Below are 16,315 nucleotides of genomic sequence, written 5' to 3' on the forward strand. Positions count from 1 at the left end.
GTAATGACTGAGATTAATATACTAAGTTGTAATGTCAATGGTTTAAATGGCCTCCATAAATGTACAAGTGTTTTGTTTTTGGGGTTTTTTGGAACTGTTGCAACGAAAAAAGGTTAACATTGCTTTATCCGGGAAGCTCATTGTGGAAGGATGATGTTCATGGATGCAGTGGTGAATGTTATGAGGTGGTCTCTTTTGCTGCGACTGTCAATAAACTAAAGGTGTTTTGATAACTGTTAGAACAAATTTAAATATTTCCATTTTATACAGAAATGGTGATAATGCTGACAGAATTGCCTGTACATCCCTTGTGAAAAGTAATTCTCTCCACTGATAATTCTGTTATTTCTTCTTCAGTTATTTACTCTTTTCTCCTCAAACAATCATACAAACCCACAACAACTATCTGCTGCATGGACTCTGTCTGTCCCCTTTGGATCGCTTCTGTGTGCATGTGTCGCCTTCCCCATGTTGCGGATTGTGTCTGCGGGGGGCACTCGGTGCATGTTTGCATTTTGTTTTTGGGGATATTGTTAAATCTTTTGTTTCTTCTTTTTGATGTGTAGTTTGTTTTGGATTTGTGTGTGGTGTCTGCCTGGTGGGTGGGTGGGGAATTTTTATTTTATTTACATTTTTTTATTTTTTTTTTCAACAAAAACAATTGTTCACAAAAAAAATAATATTTGTGTTGTCCCTGTCCCATATATTGCGAGTTAAAGCCTTGCAGTTCAGTGCAAAATCACTGAGGGTCCATATGTCGTTGACTTGCATTGCAAAAGTTTAGCGCAAGATCGTTTGAATCCAGAATAATTCCACATTAGTGCTGATGCTTTTCACTATGATCAGGTGATTATTTTTTGTGTCTTTCACAGCCAAAGGAAACGAAACGCATAACATGTGTGGACCAGACTGCTTTAAAACCTATAGTGATTGTTGTTACTTGGATCGCTATTTTATTCATGCAATGTTTTATCACTTGTTGTAGCTTTCTTTTTCAGGTCAATGAGTCTGCACCTGTTTTTTTTAGATTAGGCAGGAGAAAGGCTTTTTTTTTCACTTGCTCTCTGAACCTAAATGTAATTTCTTAAAACAGGTGACTATTTTCTGAAAGTCTGCTCTGCTCTCCTGCAACAGATTTTACTCTCACTAGATTTAGTTTTGTGGTTTGGCCAAAACCAGGACTCCGTCAGTGTTCAAGAAAGCATGTTTGTGTTTAGCATTAGGGTTTATGGTGATCATATACTGAGCAGTAAATGATTGTTGTACTTTGTTGTACATTTGAGGATGATGAAATGGGTTGCATGCTGTAATAATTACTGGTGTGACAACATTGATTTCAACACATCCTTTAAGTTCCAAAGTACATAATCAATTTGTGCATCAGCAATGAGAAGGCTTTCTAAGGCTTTTTGCTTTCACAGACCAGTGATAATCACTGTACTGATGAAGGAACCGGCAGGTGGATTTCTGTTGCATCTGTCACTTGTTTGTTAAAAAAAGAGATTTTGTTATATATTTTTTTAAGATATTGGCAGTTGATTGGACGGCGCTTCATAGTACAAGTGGACAAGGACCCAAAATAAAAGCAACCCAGGAGTTTTTGAAGGTAAAAAAGTGGATTATTCCGCAATGCCCAAGCCAATCTCCTGATTTCAACCTGATTGAGCATGCATTTCACTTGCTGAAGACCCACAAACAAAGAACAACTGAAGTCAGCTGGAGCAAAGGCCTGGCAAAGCATCACTAAGGAGGAAACTCAGTCTCTGGTGATGTCCATGAGTTCCATGACTTAAGGCAGTCATTGCCGGCAAATAATTCTCCATAAAATATTAAAAATGAGCAATTTATTTATGATTATATTTATTTGTCAAATTACATGTGATCCCCTGAAAAGGGGGGTGGGGCTGTGTATATTTGTGGGAAATTCGAAAATCCAGTAGCAACAGTAAGTAAACAGACACCCACACCCACAAAAAAAGAAAAAAAGTCCCATTTCAGTCCTGCTCAAAGGAAAGAGTTAAACAGCCGTATCGCCTGAGGGAACGACATTCTCAGTCCCTGTAGAACAAGACACAGACAGCATTCTGCAGCAATGTTCAGTTAACTAGCCTTCCAATTAATACGATTAAGCCTCTACAGTTGATCCAGAGATCTAAGAGGTCAATATATTATCAGGACAAAGCTATCTGTTAGGGAGATCTAGACACTTCCTGTCTAAAGTCTATTTTCCCTACTGCATTTACACTTATGCTAAGCTTATTTGCCAATCTGGTTTGAATGTAGTATTCGGAATTAACATTTCTAACATTTCCAGACTGCTAATTAAATAAATGTAAACATTCACTATTGCTCGACTACAGCAATATGAACAACAAACTACAAGCCAAGAGCTGTTGCCAGTGCAATTTGCTAGGTCTTCTTGTCTTCTTTATACAGGTTATTGCATTAGACTTCTTGTCAGTGCAGTCTGGGGGGTTGGTAGAAACTCTGATGGGGAGGGAGGGAGTGGGGGGGTCGTTTTATAACTTTGGGCCCACTGTACTCAGTTTTCCCCCACTAGTGACACCTCTGACTCTGATGCAGGAACTGTAAGATTGAATTTATGAATTTAGTTTATAAATGCATTATTTCTACAAAATATGAACTATAAACAATCCGATTTTGCTTGTTATATAGGTAGTGTATGATTTGTTTTATACTATGTGATACATTTATATAAAAAGCATAGATTATGTAACCAAATTCACACTTTGAGTCTACTTTGCCTCTTCCTCATTTCCCAAGTCAAAGAAGAGTGAATCTTTTCAATGTAAGCCCCCCTCATAATGTTTTCATATTAACTTAAATTAACTCAAATTTATTTTAAAAATGTCTGCTAATGAAGCTTAAGTATGCTTTACATAAAAATCTAGAAACACTGCAGTAAACAGCAATAAAATATAAACACTGCAGTGTTCATGACAAACAAATGAAAGAAACACTGAATCTTTCCCCTGGACTAGTCAAGTAATATAGTGTACCCATCCCAATCATATAAAGGATCAGTTTGCATTAGGTATTAATAGACACATTAATAGACACTGCAATACATTGGCAGTGAACTATTAAGGTTTTATTTATTTTTTTATTAGAGAGATTGGGAAACCATTGGTCAATCGTTACTTATACAGGCTTGTACATCTGTTATATTAGTTGTTCTTGAGTTATATAAATGAGTTGTCATTTATATTTTTGATATTATTCCAATTTAAACTGCAACAAAATAATTCCCAAATAGATAATTAAATTATTTCCCAAAGAAGATCATTAAAATCAATCACTATCAATCCTATGCAAAATCAATCCTATGCAGAAAGGAAATTATTTTTGAAAGTCCATTTAAAATGAAAGAGTATAAATGTAAATATGTATGTATGTATGTATATAAAAATGTTAATGTAAAACTATTATATTATAATTCCTATGAAAGATAACTATGATATTTAAATCTATCATGTAATTTAATCCAAATGTGAACATCTTTTTGAAGTAATGTGTTGTCAAATGTATGTGATAACTATAACTGTGTAAAAGGCTGTTATATATGTTGATGACAGAGAATAGATGTAGCTTCTTACCATAAAATAAAACTCCAAAGCTTGTCCAGATATAGCCTCTGCTTAGTGTGCAAACTGACCTCAATATAAGTGTGGACGAGAGCACGATCAGTCTCAGAGATTAGAAGAGGTTCAACTTGTGGTAAGAAGCTGAAGTACTTTGCATTTGATGTTGTTACTTACTTGAGTGAGCTAAACCAGTTGATATGACAGAAGATAAAGTCTTTAATAAGATATTATTTTAAAGGAAAATAAACATTGATATTACATTGACTTTTACATCTAAACATGTCTAAATATAGTTTGTTTAACTGAATTTCCTGGCAGGGCTGTGAAAATTTCATCTGGTCTCAAGGAGCACGAAGGTAGGTGGTAGCAATACATTCTGTTACTGCATTACAAATTTGGTTGATAAGCGGGTCTTTTGTCAAATCCATGTAGACTGCTTATTGTAGATGTGCTGCTATTTTTGATAAATGAGATTTCACAAATGTCCAAGGGCAGATTTTAAGTGGGACTAGGGATACATTTTATACATAGTGTATGTACACATTGGTACACATAAATAAAAGATACAAACAATTATGTTTCATTTGTGTTTATGCATTTTTTTTTTTACGTATTAAACTGTATCAGCAAATTGTATCTTGTGCGGCAGATCTAATCTCGTGCAGCAGGCACACCATCAGTTAAAGACTAGTGTATTCACTTTTTTATTATTTTAATTAGCTTCTTCACTTTTTAATATGCTATAAATCTATAAAGACCTGACCTACACGAGACCCTCTGTGAATTCTTTACTTGTATACTTGATCACCAAGTCATTTTTTTTCTCCAACTTTTAGTAAGCCGCCACCATGAGTACGGACGCGGAGATGGCCCTTTATGGCAAGGCTGCCATTTACCTCCGTAAGCCTGAAAAGGAGAGAATCGAGGCTCAGAGCAAACCATTTGATGCCAAGGCTGCCTGCTATGTGGCTTATCCTAAAGAGCTGTACGTCAAGGGAACAATCAAGAGCAAAGACGGTGGCAAAGTCACTGTTATTGTGAATGACACTAAGGAGGTGAATTTTCAACATTTAGACTAGATACCCAGTACAAAAATGTATTACATATTTAATTTATTTTCTGCTATATTTAATGGATCAAATTAATAGGAGGTAGTTGCTAAAGAGGAAGACGTCCATCCAATGAATCCTCCCAAGTATGACAAGATTGAGGACATGGCCATGATGACCCATCTCAATGAACCCTCTGTGCTGTATAACCTCAAAGAGCGTTATGCTGCATGGATGATCTACGTAAGTTCTGAAGCAAAGTGAAACAGTGTTCAAGTTAATTTTGTCTGTATTTTTGCAATCTGACCACTTCTCTGCTCATTTCAGACCTACTCTGGGCTGTTCTGCGCTACTGTGAACCCCTACAAGTGGCTCCCAGTGTATGATGCAGAAGTGGTGGCTGCCTACAGAGGCAAAAAGCGTATGGAGGCCCCACCCCACATCTTTTCTGTCTCTGACAACGCCTATCAGTTCATGCAGACTGGTAAGACCTTACGGAAGTTAGTTCTATAGATTTAATTAAATGTTGCTGTACATAAAAGTATTTTACCAGAAATTAAGCGTTAGCGTTAGCGTTAGTTCTGGCAGGTCACGTGAGTCAAGCTTGCATCAGCTGACTCTCAGCTGATCACATCTACCTATAGGAATACGACACCTATTACGGTATCCCTACATAAGCGCTATTCAGTATTATTCAGCAGCTTGCTTGCTCAGGAGGAAATTACCCTCCTCCATCCCCAACTCATCCTTTCACCACGGTCAGGACTTGGCTTCTGACATTCCTTATGAATCAGACTCCCTACACTTGAGTTATGATACACTAAATGTAATTAAGTACATTAATGATATCTGCTTGGTTCTGTTCTTTTAACCCTTTGGGGGTTATTATTATTGCTGCTCTCCCTGCTCATTCATGATAGGCTGCAAGGATGGGCAGGGAGTTTTTGCCCAGAACAGAACCATAACGCCAAACCAAACTGTATGCTAAGTGTCTATCATTGACGATAGTGGTCCTGACAGAAACTGTACACATTGTAATCAACAGATAGAGAAAACCAGTCTGTCCTGATTACGTAAGTATTTTCAATTCATTGACTATGGCAACAGATGTAAGTATAAGGTAGAGATATGGCAAATATCAATATATGGAGATACAGTATATACAAAATAGAATATAAATATTCTGCATACTTCTGTCTTCTGAAAAGTGTATATATTTTATCCATGTTTGTCTTCTCATCTTTAATAAACCAGTGGAGAATCCGGTGCTGGAAAGACTGTGAACACTAAACGTGTCATCCAGTACTTTGCCACAGTTGCAGTTCATGGTGACAAGAAGAAAGAGCAGACTGCCAGCAAAATTCAGGTATGAGACTATGTAAAAATAAATGTATACTTAGGTAATAATAATAATAATAATAATAACAATAATATACCCTTCAACCAATGCAGGGCTCTCTTGAGGATCAGATCATTGCTGCCAACCCTCTGCTTGAGGCTTATGGCAATGCCAAGACTGTGAGAAATGACAACTCCTCTCGTTTTGTAAGTTAACCTCTTTTTATTTACAGTACATTTCATTAGTTATGTTGGATTTTTCCACACAAATATTACTATAAAACTATTATCATTACTATTATTCGTGTGTCATCTTGTTTTGTTTAAAACAGGGTAAATTCATCAGAATTCACTTTGGCAACACAGGAAAACTGGCCAGTGCTGACATTGAGACATGTAGGTGAACATGATTTAATTTAATTTATGCATCCTACATTTGTCTTTGTCACTCTTCAGATGATTGTAACTCAAGTATATTCTCTCAACAGATTTGCTGGAGAAGTCTAGAGTCACGTTCCAGCTTTCAGATGAGAGAGGCTACCACATCTTTTACCAGATGATGACCAACCATAAGCCTGAGCTGGTTGGTAGGTGCACATATTTGATTCTATGTTTTGATGCCAGATAATATTGTAAATACTCAGACAATACCAGATAATACTCTTTCATAAATGCTCTTATGTGTATTTTACAGAAATGACGCTCATCACCACCAACCCCTATGACTTCCCCACGTGCAGTATGGGTCAGATCACAGTGGCAAGCATTGATGATAAAGAGGAGCTGGTTGCTACTGATGTGAGTCAATGCTGTTTTTGTTTATTAATGTATTCTATATAAATATGGCTGATCATAGAGTTCATTCTTCTCTGTAATTTCCAGACTGCTATTGACATTCTGGGCTTCAGTGCTGAGGAGAAGATGTGCATCTACAAGTTCACTGGAGCAGTGCTCCATCATGGAAACGTGAAGTTCAAGCAGAAGCAGCGTGAGGAGCAGGCTGAGCCTGATGGCACAGAGGGTGAGACTAAGTAGTACTAATATGTGTGAGCACATGCAGTGTTTTGATTGAGAGAATCAAAAGCACTGATTCTTTCTATTTTCATGAAGGAAAAACAAAATGTTTTCAAGGCAAGAAATGTATGGATGTTTTGTACCCTTTTAAATTGCAGATGCTGACAAAATTGCCTACCTTCTGGGTTTGAACTCTGCTGATATGCTGAAGGCTTTGTGCTACCCCAGAGTCAAGGTCGGAAATGAGTTTGTGACCAAAGGTCAGACTGTGCCACAGGTATGTAGTAACATATTTCCAGCAATTCCTTGTGTTCAGCCTGAAAATCATGATTGAATCTGACTTATTATTGCAAAATCAAAAAGTCTTTAATAAAATATCCCCTCTATTCTACTTACAGGTTTACAACTCTGTTAGCGCCTTGTCCAAATCTATCTATGAGAGGATGTTCTTGTGGATGGTCGTTCGTATCAACCAGATGTTGGACACAAAACAACAAAGAAATTTCTACATCGGTGTGCTGGATATTGCTGGCTTTGAGATCTTTGATGTAAGAATCTTTTATGTTTATCTCTCTTTATGGCAAATTGAGTTACATTCAGCAGTCAGTAAATGGTCCTGTTCCTTTCTCCAGTACAACAGCATGGAGCAGCTGTGCATCAACTTCACTAACGAGAAACTGCAACAGTTTTTCAACCACACAATGTTTGTGCTGGAACAAGAGGAGTACAAGAAGGAGGGCATTGTTTGGGCGTTCATTGACTTCGGCATGGACTTAGCTGCTTGCATTGAGCTCATTGAGAAGGTTTTTATTGGTTTATGAACTTAATTTCCATTTTCCGTTTTCAAAAGTATACATTTTTAATAATTAATATTATTTTATAAACAGCCCATGGGTATCTTCTCCATCCTTGAAGAGGAGTGCATGTTCCCCAAGGCTTCAGACACTACCTTCAAGAACAAGCTGTATGATCAGCATCTTGGCAAGTGCAATGCTTTCGAGAAGCCAAAGCCTGCCAAAGGTAAGGCTGAGGCCCACTTCTCTCTGGTCCATTACGCTGGAACTGTGGACTACAACATTACTGGCTGGTTGGACAAGAACAAGGATCCACTGAATGAGTCTGTTCTGCAGCTTTACCAGAAGTCTTCTGTCAAACTGCTAGCTACTCTCTACCCAGCTGTTGTTGAGGGTAATGACAACACCTGAAATGTTAATTAAATTGTGTTAATTTAATGAACCAAACATTGATTTAATGTCGCACTTTCTTCTGGTTATTACATTGTTGTCTTCCTTTGTCTTTTCATTTACTTAGAGACTGGTGGTGGCAAGAAGGCAGGCAAGAAGAAGGGTGGTTCCATGCAGACTGTATCTTCTCAGTTTAGAGTATGTCTTTGTTTGAGACCAAATGTTAATAATGTTGCACTGTGTGACTGTGTCTCAGCTTGCTTGACTCTAAGTCAGAGAAATATATATATAAACGACTGAGAGAATATGACTAAGAAAGCTGTAACAATTCATGATTAAACAGGAGAACTTGGGCAAGCTCATGACCAACTTGAGGAGCACTCACCCTCACTTTGTGCGTTGCCTGATTCCCAATGAGTCCAAGACTCCAGGTAAAGTTATAAAGGGCTTACAGATATTTTGAAATGAACAAAAGTAATATATATAATAATGATGATATCATTTTACCAAGCTGATAATCTAAACTGTTCTTTATAGGTCTCATGGAGAACTTCCTGGTTATCCACCAGCTGAGGTGTAACGGTGTGCTGGAGGGCATCAGAATCTGCAGAAAGGGCTTCCCCAGCAGAATCCTCTATGGTGACTTCAAGCAGAGGTAAATGGGACCACATGAAAAATCCAATTTTCTGTATGAGGCTTTTAATTAGAGGATATGAAGCATTTTGATTGATCTTCAACAGATACAAGGTGCTGAATGCCGGTGTAATCCCAGAGGGACAGTTCATTGACAACAAGAAGGCTTCTGAGAAACTCCTGGGATCCATTGACGTTGATCACGACCAGTACAGATTTGGACACACAAAGGTTCATATTCTACTTTACAGCAATTAAAACATTCAATAATCACGATTTATTGTTTATCCTCATTCTGTTTAAATAAATATATTTTGATTTGTTGTGAATTGAGGTGTTCTTCAAAGCTGGTCTTCTGGGTACTCTTGAGGAGATGCGTGATGAGAAACTGGCTGCTCTGGTAACAATGACTCAGGCTCTTTGCCGCGGTTACTTGATGAGGAGGGAGTTTGTGAAGATGACGGAGAGGAGGTGAGGAATGTCATGAATAAAGATAATATCAATAATACCTGTGTGAATGGTAAATAATGATAATTATGGCATTTAATAATGAATTATTCTTAGGGAGTCCATTTACACCATCCAATACAACATTCGCTCATTCATGAATGTCAAACACTGGCCATGGATGAAGGTTTACTACAAGATTAAGCCTCTGCTGAAGAGTGCTGAGACTGAGAAGGAGTTGTCAAACATGAAAGAGGATTATACAAAATGCAAAGAAAATCTTGCCAAGGCTGAAGCCAAAAAGAAGGAGCTTGAAGAGAAGATGGTGGCACTGATGCAAGAAAAAAATGATCTGCAGCTGCAAGCAGCATCTGTGAGTTTACCAAATTGAATTAACTGAATTTTGGCTCCATTAAAATTAACAGTATGGTTTCCATTTGATAGTGATATATTTTCTAAACAGGAATCTGAGAATCTCTCAGATGCTGAGGAGAGGTGTGAGGGTCTGATCAAGAGCAAAATCCAGCTTGAAGCTAAACTCAAAGAGACAACTGAAAGACTGGAGGATGAGGAAGAGATCAATGCTGAACTGACAGCCAAGAAGAGGAAACTGGAGGATGAGTGCTCTGAGCTGAAGAAAGACATCGATGACCTGGAGCTCACCTTGGCTAAAGTGGAAAAGGAGAAACATGCCACTGAGAATAAGGTTGGAGATTATGTTGGTTTAAGATTAGATTCATCTCTGTTTTACATGATGATGCAGAATATGTATTGTTAAAAAAAAAGAAAAAAAAAGCTCATTTGGAACAAAAAAAAATCACACAGGTCAAGAACTTGACGGAGGAAATGGCAGCTCAGGATGAGAGCGTTGCCAAGCTTACAAAGGAGAAGAAAGCCCTCCAAGAGGCACATCAGCAGACCCTGGATGATCTCCAGGCAGAGGAGGACAAAGTCAACACCCTGACAAAATCCAAGACAAAACTTGAGCAGCAAGTTGATGATGTGAGTTACTAACTAAACATGTCATTCATTAATTAAATTAACTTGTCTTTTTTACCCTGAAAATATTTTCTCTATCACTGTCCAATAGCTTGAGGGTTCCCTTGAACAAGAGAAGAAGCTCCGCATGGACCTGGAGAGAGCCAAGAGAAAGCTTGAAGGAGACCTGAAATTAGCCCAAGAGTCCATCATGGACCTGGAAAATGACAAACAGCAATCTGAGGAGAAAATTAAAAAGTAATTAAAACATAATCTTTTAATGTAAACTTTTTTAAAAAATTTATTGTTTAAAAAACTCATTATTGAACACCCACAGGAAAGACTTTGAAACAAGCCAGCTGCTCAGCAAGATTGAAGATGAACAAACTCTAGGTGCTCAACTCCAGAAGAAGATCAAGGAGCTTCAGGTATGAAATTGAGAGATTGAGAGATTTTGATCAAATACAGATTCCTAACATTTCTGATTAACTACTGGCCACTGTAGGCTCGCATTGAGGAACTGGAGGAAGAGATTGAGGCTGAGCGTGCTGCTCGCGCCAAGGTTGAGAAGCAGAGAGCTGATCTCTCCAGGGAACTTGAGGAGATCAGTGAGAGGCTTGAGGAGGCTGGAGGAGCCACTGCTGCTCAGATTGAGATGAATAAAAAGCGTGAAGCTGAATTCCAGAAGCTGCGTCGTGATCTTGAAGAGTCCACCCTCCAGCATGAAGCTACAGCTGCTGCCCTCCGTAAGAAGCAGGCAGACAGTGTGGCCGAGCTGGGAGAGCAAATCGACAACCTCCAGCGTGTCAAGCAGAAGCTTGAGAAAGAGAAGAGTGAATACAAAATGGAGATTGATGATCTCTCCAGCAACATGGAGACTGTTGCCAAAGCAAAGGTTGGTAATTTTATGCCTAAAGAATATAGAACATGTCTTGAAGTTTTTCAAAAATCTAATGATCTTGTATTTGTAGGGCAATCTTGAGAAAATGTCCCGCACACTCGAGGACCAACTTAGTGAAATAAAGTCTAAGAATGACGAGAACCTTCGCCAGATAAATGACCTCAGTGCTCAAAGAGCAAGACTTCAAACTGAAAATGGTAACCATAAACAATCACGAAGAAATGAATAGTACTTCAATAGTAATTGAGTCTTATTAGAGAAAACATACATTTAAATTTTCTTTTATATAGTTTGTTTTGATATTAACTGTTGGAGACATTAACACAATCTCACACAGTGAGTTTAAATTTACACAGGTGAGTTTGGCCGTCAGCTGGAGGAGAAGGAGGCTTTGGTTTCTCAGCTCACCAGAGGCAAACAAGCTTTCACTCAGCAAACTGAAGAGCTTAAGAGGCATGTTGAAGAGGAGGTTAAGGTAATATAGCATAGTCAAAACAAACAAACACACAATTCTGACTATGCTACTAAGCAATAAAGCTAATATTATGTGACTTTCTCTCCTAGGCTAAGAACGCACTGGCTCATGCTGTGCAATCAGCCCGTCATGACTGTGACCTGCTCCGTGAGCAGTTTGAGGAAGAGCAGGAGGCAAAGGCTGAGCTGCAGCGGGGAATGTCAAAGGCCAACAGTGAAGTTGCTCAGTGGAGAGCCAAATATGAAACTGATGCCGTCCAGCGCACTGAGGAGCTTGAAGAGGCCAAGTATGAACATCACAAAAGCTGATTACTATTTGTTCATATGGAAAAAGGCTTTCGTGTTAAAACTTTACAAATTCATTGTAGGAAGAAGCTGGCTCAGCGCCTGCAGGAGGCAGAGGAACAAATTGAGGCTGTAAATTCCAAATGTGCATCTCTGGAGAAGACCAAACAGAGACTCCAGGGTGAGGTGGAGGACCTCATGATTGATGTAGAGAGAGCCAATTCTTTGGCTGCTAACCTTGACAAGAAGCAGAGGAACTTTGACAAGGTAAAAAAATTAATCATTATATGATATTCTCTTCCTAAATCTTTGCTAAAATGGGCTTTGTTGAAGATGTTCTAAATAAACTTGACCTTGAAATATCTTCACCAAAGGTCCTGGCAGAATGGAAGCAGAAATATGAGGAAGGTCAGGCAGAGCTGGAAGGTGCCCAGAAAGAGGCTCGTTCACTCAGCACTGAGCTGTTCAAGATGAAGAACTCTTATGAGGAGAGTATGGATCAGCTGGAGACCCTCAAGAGAGAAAACAAGAATCTGCAGCGTAAGAATGACATTACTAAGTTGATTATTTAAATCTGTTTTACAGTGTTAAATCTGTATGATTCACAGTATATTTGTTGATTAATATTTTCTTTCTAACTTGTAGAGGAGATTTCAGATCTGACAGAGCAGTTGGGTGAGACTGGTAAGAGCATCCATGAGCTGGAAAAGGCCAAGAAGACAGTGGAGACTGAGAAGTCTGAGATTCAGACTGCCCTGGAGGAAGCTGAAGTGAGAATCCTGAGATTGATATGTAATTCTTGCTAGAAGCATTATATTGTGTTGTTAATGCATATTTTCAATCTGAAATGTAAATGTTTTTTATTTTTTATTTTTCAAAGGGCACCCTGGAGCATGAGGAGTCCAAGATTCTCCGTGTCCAGCTTGAGCTAAACCAGGTCAAGGGTGAGATTGACAGGAAGCTTGCAGAGAAGGATGAGGAAATGGAGCAGATCAAGAGGAACAGCCAGAGAGTCATTGAATCCATGCAGAGCACTCTGGACTCTGAGGTCAGGAGCAGGAATGATGCCCTGAGAATCAAGAAGAAGATGGAGGGAGACCTTAATGAGATGGAGATTCAGCTGAGCCATGCCAATCGCCAAGCTTCTGAGGCCCAGAAACAGCTCAGGAACGTTCAGGGACAACTCAAGGTATGTGGCTTCTCTTTGTCTTTGGGGTACATAAATATGTTTGTATAATCTAACCTATGCTAAGTAAAGGCAAACAGAAAGCACATCAAAAGCTTACTGTAATGCTATTGTTATGTCCAGGATGCCCAACTGCACCTTGATGATGCTCTGATAGGACAGGAAGACATGAAGGAGCAGGTGGCAATGGTGGAGCGCAGAAACGCTCTGATGCAAGCTGAGATTGAAGAGCTAAGAGCTGCTCTGGAGCAGACAGAGAGAGGCCGCAAAGTGGCTGAACAAGAGCTGGTGGACATCAGTGAGCGTGTTGGGCTGCTGCACTCTCAGGTTAGGGCATGTTGTTTTTACAGTGAAGTTAAGGAAATTGAGAGCATTGTTTAAAATGTTTATACGGATGCTTTCCATATTGCAGAACACAAGTCTCCTGAACACCAAGAAGAAGCTGGAGTCTGACCTTGTTCAGATCCAAAGTGAAGTTGACGACACTGTACAGGAAGCCAGAAACGCAGAGGACAAGGCCAAGAAAGCCATCACTGATGTGAGAAACCGTAGCTGCCAAATGTTTCACCAAACATTCGTGTACTTAAAAATGTCAATCTAATATATATCTATATTAATGCAAAAGGCTGCAATGATGGCAGAAGAGCTCAAGAAGGAGCAGGACACCAGTTCTCACCTTGAGAGGATGAAGAAGAATCTGGAGGTCACAGTGAAGGACCTGCAGCATCGTCTGGATGAAGCTGAGAATCTGGCCATGAAGGGAGGAAAGAAACAACTCCAGAAGTTGGAGAGCAGGGTAAATATTTTTAAAGGATTTTAAAATATATATTATATAAAATATATAAAGGATATTATATAAATATAATATTAGGATAAAATCTCTTGAAGATATTGCTTACACATATTCCTAAAATTAAAACACCATCTTGGAACCTTAGTTCTTACTTATTTATTATGTGCTATCAAAGGTTCGTGAGCTTGAGGTTGAAGTTGAAGCAGAACAGAGACGTGGAGTTGATGCTGTTAAGGGTGTCCGCAAATATGAGAGGAGAGTGAAAGAGCTGTCTTATCAGGTATGATCTTCCCTACCATATCCATAGGTTTATCCATACAAATATATGAAAAGTTTTTATTGTTTGTAGACTGAGGAGGATAAGAAGAACATCAACAGACTTCAGGATCTGGTTGATAAGCTGCAGTTGAAGGTCAAAGCCTACAAGAGGCAGGCCGAGGAGGCGGTGTGTTAAATAAATCTGAACATTTTGACACATTGATTATTAATTAATTCGTAATATATGTAGTTGAACAGTACAACTGATGTTCCACAGCTTAGTTAACAAACATACTAAAAATGTTACTCTTTAGGAGGAGCAAGGCAACACTCATTTGTCCAAGTTGAGGAAGGTGCAACATGAGCTGGAGGAGGCTGAGGAGCGTGCTGACATTGCTGAGTCTCAAGTCAACAAGCTCAGAGTCAAGAGCCGTGATGCTGGAAAGGTCAGTTGCGAATCTTTACTCAGTAAAGTAAATGCTTGCCTGCATTTACTGAGAAGAAACATACAGTATTCAGCTTACGCTTGAAAAATGTACTGAGTATTTACATGACTTCTGTATGTCATTTTTTTTTTTTTGTCTCAGGCCAAAGAAGAGTGAAACCCCACAACCTGATGGGAGCCTCTACTAAAGTCATATAATATGATTGTTCAGTAGATTTACATGTAATATTCATTCTGAAATAAATCTGTGCTAACTAGACATTTGTTTTGGAGTGATCTTCAGAGCAATTTTATTCTCAAATGAATTAATGAATTGATTTTAAAAAAATGACACTTAAATACTGAAATATTCCAGCATAATACACATAATAGCTGTCGATAATGTAAAAAAGTTTGTTCATTAAGGTTTCCTCCACTCATGCAAGCAAAAAAAGCAAAAAACGTTTATTAAAAATAAATTAAACTTACTTAACTTTATCATCCTTAAAGGCAATTCTTTATGTACACAACAGTATACATATATAAACGGTAACACAACACACAATAAATAACACACATTTATAAGAAGTCATTTAAAAACATTATTCAGCAGGCATAAAATCATTCTTAAATCTATTTGATTTGCACAAAGGGAGTTTATCTCTCCTGAGGGAAGCAGTTGAAATTCAGTACACAATGGGTGGGTGACATCGGAAAGGACTAAATGGCCCTTCCTGGTCAATATGTTCATAAATATGGTCCCCAGTACCTTGCTGCACAATTTAACTATACTGTTAAACTTACTCCAGTTCTTTACATTGAGATTGCCATACCAACAAATATTGGAAAAACTAAGACATATTTAATAAAACAGGTGTAAAAATGTTCATAAAAGAAACATCTATGCGAAAGGTTGTTAGTTTCCTCAAAATACATTGAAGAGCTTTCCCTCTATAACGTCACTGTTTGCCTCAAATTTTAGTTCATCATCAAATACAGTACAGGCCCTAAATATTTATACTCCACCAGAAGAAGACAACAATGCATTGGACAACACACCATTAACACATATTCTTTGAGATCTGTTAGTTAAAAAATCCACTAACCAACACACAATGTTTAATCACACTATGTCAATTTTAAGTGAATATTGTTGGTAGGAGTCCTTGCCAAATATTGGGCTGAACCCAGTTAAAAGCAGAGGAACAATCAATGAAACACAAACGTACATGATTATTTGTGTTGTGGTTGCTAACCAGTTCTTCATTGTAATTATCTGTTGTAGTAATACTGTCGTGAAGTCATGCTGATGCATATGCATCACAGCTCTACCGTATTCCGTGCTGTTACCGCTGGAGTTCCTCGAGTAAACTAGCATTGAACTGAAGCTCCGTTTGTATGTGTTTTTGCTGAACATAACATTTGGCGACAAGGATGGCTTTATCTCTGCCTCCCCCTGAGCCATTTCAGCCCTACACTGGTGAATCTGTCGAGCCATGGGAGCGCTGGTATGTGTCGTTTCAGACGTACCTTGTAGCCGCGGGCATGGATGATGTCCCAGACGGGAGAAAGCACGCACTTCTCCTCCATCGTCTCGGTGCTGAGGGATTACGGATCTTCCAGACGCTATGCGCTGCAAATACTTGAAGAAATTGAAGAAGCTGCACAGTGCGCAGCTAAAATTGCAGAGACTAATGCAGCTAAAACTGATGTCACCTCTAAAACTGATGTACCTGCAAATACAGT

General features: G+C 38.6%; 1 pseudogene across 1 annotated transcript; it reads left to right on the forward strand.

The window, feature by feature from the left end:
* The first annotated feature begins 4,453 nt into the window (after positions 1-4,453).
* On the forward strand, positions 4,454-12,981 carry LOC306871630 (myosin-4-like; annotated as a pseudogene). The gene is made up of 32 exons: positions 4,454-4,660; positions 4,754-4,897; positions 4,982-5,138; positions 5,700-5,727; positions 5,909-6,020; positions 6,107-6,199; positions 6,325-6,388; positions 6,481-6,579; positions 6,687-6,790; positions 6,875-7,013; positions 7,165-7,283; positions 7,405-7,554; positions 7,639-7,809; positions 7,894-8,194; positions 8,318-8,388; positions 8,534-8,621; positions 8,728-8,845; positions 8,931-9,054; positions 9,158-9,294; positions 9,388-9,643; positions 9,734-9,976; positions 10,096-10,272; positions 10,361-10,506; positions 10,586-10,676; positions 10,754-11,143; positions 11,220-11,346; positions 11,506-11,624; positions 11,714-11,910; positions 11,992-12,175; positions 12,283-12,448; positions 12,554-12,678; positions 12,789-12,981. The product of its transcript is annotated as a myosin-4-like (transcript).
* The last annotated feature ends 3,334 nt before the right edge of the window (positions 12,982-16,315 follow it).

Source organism: Barbus barbus (genome assembly GCF_936440315.1).
Source record: "Barbus barbus genome assembly, chromosome: 6".
In the NCBI taxonomy this organism is placed as follows: Eukaryota; Metazoa; Chordata; class Actinopteri; order Cypriniformes; family Cyprinidae; genus Barbus; species Barbus barbus.